Source organism: Salmo salar, unplaced genomic scaffold, assembly GCF_905237065.1.
Source record: "Salmo salar unplaced genomic scaffold, Ssal_v3.1, whole genome shotgun sequence".
Classification (NCBI taxonomy): domain Eukaryota; kingdom Metazoa; phylum Chordata; class Actinopteri; order Salmoniformes; family Salmonidae; genus Salmo; species Salmo salar.
In genome coordinates, this window is record NW_025548177.1 from 12,813 (window position 1) to 16,728 (window position 3,916).

General features: G+C 37.7%; 1 long non-coding RNA gene across 1 annotated transcript; it reads left to right on the top strand.

Moving 5' to 3' along the window:
* Positions 1 to 712: 712 nt before the first annotated feature.
* LOC123732746 (uncharacterized) lies at positions 713 to 1,879 on the top strand. Its single transcript, XR_006763388.1, has 3 exons — positions 713 to 799; positions 1,082 to 1,369; positions 1,593 to 1,879. It is a non-coding gene; the product is annotated as an uncharacterized lncRNA (long non-coding RNA).
* Positions 1,880 to 3,916: the final 2,037 nt, after the last annotated feature.

A 3,916-nucleotide genomic window follows, 5' to 3' on the forward strand; every position in this document is an offset into this window, starting at 1 on the left:
AGTTCACTGTATATGTCCAAATTCAGGGTAAAAACAAATGTCTATAGCTGTAAACACTGCAAACACTCTACTGCTCAGTTGGTCCTCTAGAAATACGTTATTATTGTCTTTTGGAAAGAGCCGTTGCATGAAAAAATATATTATATCTCCATTATTTCCCATACTATCGCTGGGAATTATTCTCAAAGATCTAGGGTTTGAAAAAACAAAGTGTGATTGTTTTATGTTCAACGGCTGACAGTACATTTCCCAAACCAGTAACAAAATACTCAGTTCCTCTGTCCTCTCAGATCTTCCTCAGCCCAGTCTGGAATATTTTTATGTATGATGTAATAAGCCATTACTTAAAACAATATATATTTCACATATTATCATTATATGAAGGAATGGACCTTATTATCAAAATCCTTTAATCTCAATAAACATGAAGATAATTGTTTTTAAACATTAAATGTTGATAGATTTACTTGATTTTATAATAGACATGCATATTTAAATCCAATTGAATGGTTGTCAGTAAATTTCTCAAAACAAGTCAAACATTTTAAATACTCCTCTCTTCTGATCTTACAGGCCCTCCTCTTCCCAGGTTGACAGTGAGTCCTGCTTTCATCAGAGAGAGCGACTCAGTTCAGCTGAGCTGTGAGACTTCTCCATCCGTCTCCGTGTCTCAGTGTTATCTCTTCACTGAGAAAAGAGACTTTAAACCATCCTGTGGTCAATGTGAGATGTTTCTACTATGCTATTGGTAGTTTTTCCCCATCCTCTGACAGCGACCCTGGCTCAGTCACTGTCCAAGGTAAGCAGGTTATTTACATAATTGTAAACATGACCCTCCTTTTGAATCTTAACATGTTCTGAGATACATTCGGCAACAATGCACTAACCTGCAACAATATTATTCTGATTTCAACGACTTACTGTTTCACAAAAGGATTTACTGTCTTTTTAAAATCTAGAATTAATTTGAAGTGATGAGTCATGTTCTTGAAATGCTCAGGTCTGTTACACATGAGGATTTTATGAACATAGTAATCCGTTGAATATTAGATTTACATACTATTTCTCTCTGAACTAACAGTCCCTCCTCAGCTGACAGTGAGTCCTGAAGTCATCAGGGATACAGACACAGTTCAGCTGAGATGTCACACTTCTCAATCTACCTCTGTGTCTCAGTGTTACTTCTACATAGAGGAAAGACAACATCTCCAACAAACCACATCCTGTCAACAGTCACTCACAGGGACCAAGCTGCTTGAATGGGCAGGTCGTGGTCCAACCACCAAGGTCAACATGAGATGTATCTACAATGCTGTAGAGATGTCTATCTACTCTCCTTACAGTGACCCTGTCTCAGTCACTCTCCTGGGTAAGCGGGGTAGTTTATGTATTATTATACCCCAGTGTTTTTCTATTCTGATCCAAGATTAACACACCAGATTATTTTATATTATTTAAATAACATACATTTTAAATACTGACTGAAGCAAGAAGAGATGAAGTTATGCACTTTTAGATTTTAGGGTTTATTTCATGCAATGTATTTTAGCAAACTGTTGAAAGTTGTTTACTTCCTGATTCTGATATTACAGACCTCCCTCAGCCCAAGCTGACAGTGAGTTCTACAGTCATCAGAGAGAGAGACTCAGTTCAGCTGAGCTGTCAGACTCCTCCATCTGTCTCTGTGTCTCAGTGTTACTTCTACACAGAGGGGAGAGATCCTAAACCCTCACCCTGTACGAAGTCACTCACAGGGGCTGTGCTGCTCTCGTGGGCAGGTGAACGTTTATCTGCTGAGGTCAAACTGAGATGTTTTTACACAGTAGAGACTCACTATCCATCGACACACAGTCATCCTGCGCCTATCACTATTCTTGGTAAAAATGTATTATTATTATGAATACACTGATCTGATTGGCTCATTGGAATATGTAATGTCATGCTAACATATACAAACCACTTGTTTCTTACTCTTTTAGTTACCTAGTACAGAAAGAAGTTTGATTTCTCATTAACCTACAGTATGGACAGTTATTGATGTGTTCTCCTCACAGGTGAACTGCAGAAACCAGACATTAGTGTCAATGACGAATCTTCTCATGACATCACCATTGTCTGTGTACTTCCTGAGTCTGTCAGTGATGGTCATAGCTGTAACCTGTACACTGGAGACCAGACTCAGGCCTACAAAGAGGCTTGGGTCAGGAGATTTAACACAACATTATCCAAACTAATCTGTACCTTCAGTGTTACTAAGAATGATCTGTTCAGGCATCTGCAGTTGGAGAGAGATGTGAGCTGTGACTATAGAGTGAACACAGGATCACACTCTCTGTCTCCCCGCAGTGATAAATACATTATTACAGGTAAGATACTTCCATACAAACTACAGAAATATGTATTATATGCACATTTTTTAAGTGCTGACATTAGTATGGGCAAAAACTGATTGAATAAACTGTCACGGCTGTCGAAAGGAGAAGACCAATGTGCAGCGCGTGTGTCGTTCCACATTTTACTTACTCTGTGAAACAAACAATACATCAATAAACTGCATAAACAAAACAATAAACCGTGACGCAGAGGTTAAACAAACACCACTTAAAAAATAATCTCCCACAAACCCAGGTGGAAAAAAGCCCTACTAAAGTATGATCTCCAATTATAGACAACGAGGACCAGCTGCCTCTAATTGGAGATCATCCCAAACTAAACCAACATAGAAATACAAAACTAGAACATGAACATAGAAATTCAAAACATAGAAAACACCCCCTGTCACGCCCTGACCTACTCTACCATAGAAAAGAACATCTTACTATGGTCAGGACGTGACATAAACGTTGTTTATATGTCTTTTCAACAAAATATAGTTTTTCCTTCTGATGACATTAAATCAACGTGGGAATGTATTGGATTTGCCAAAATAATTTTTGTCCATCTGATTTGTAGGTAATGTGTAGTGTATTTCTCTCTTTCTGCTATTTGAATGACCTTAGATCTTAAATTAATTTACGTGTGTTCTTGTGTAATCTCTTCTCACCAGGTTTGATCTCTCCTTTGACCTCCAGTACAGCAGTGAATCCTACATCAGGTGTGTTAGTCATCTTTCTGTAGTTAGCAGATAGGACCTAAACAAATAGACTAGATTTATTTTACCCAGGTTTTTACTCTCAATTTCCCCTTATTAAAAAAAATAGGTTTATATCTCGTTAATTAAATAAACCTATTTAAATACCTTCATTTTTGTATAATCAGATCCAATGACTTTGCTTTGCACCAGGTTCGAATTCTAGTTCTACTTTGACAACTGACACCCCAAAGTGGCCACATTATTTTAGTTTAGTGGCGTAATAAGTTGTGTTGTGTGTTAACTGTTATTAAACAGTCTCTCTCTTGCGTGTGCCCAGGAGGTCAAAGCTCCACAGAAAGCGTTCTGGTTAAGCATCCATCTCTAGCTGACTGTCTTTTCTCAGACAAATGAGACATTTACAGGAAGGAAGTGAAGTTTACAATAAAAAATATTCTATATTATTCTCAGAAGATAAAATGTCGTCCCCCAACTCCCTTACCATGTAGGTCCATTGCTTGTTCAAGAGGTGTTGATATCTGATAGAGTTTTGGTTAATACATCCCATGTCTCAATTGTATTTGCCTGAGCTTTGTTTATCATGGCCACTGATCGCTCTATATGAACAATATCTTGAAAATATGATAACCATGTTTGAGGCAAGAGGATTGTAGGGGTAATCCACTAAGGATAACCTTTTTTGCTGCTGTTAACGTCGCATAAATGATTATTTTCTGAACCAGTTGCAGTATAAACGAAGAGTTATCATTCAACAAAAATAAAGGTGGATCTTCACAGGGAAACACATGTTTGTAAGGAAATCTGAAACATGTGACCAGAACTGGG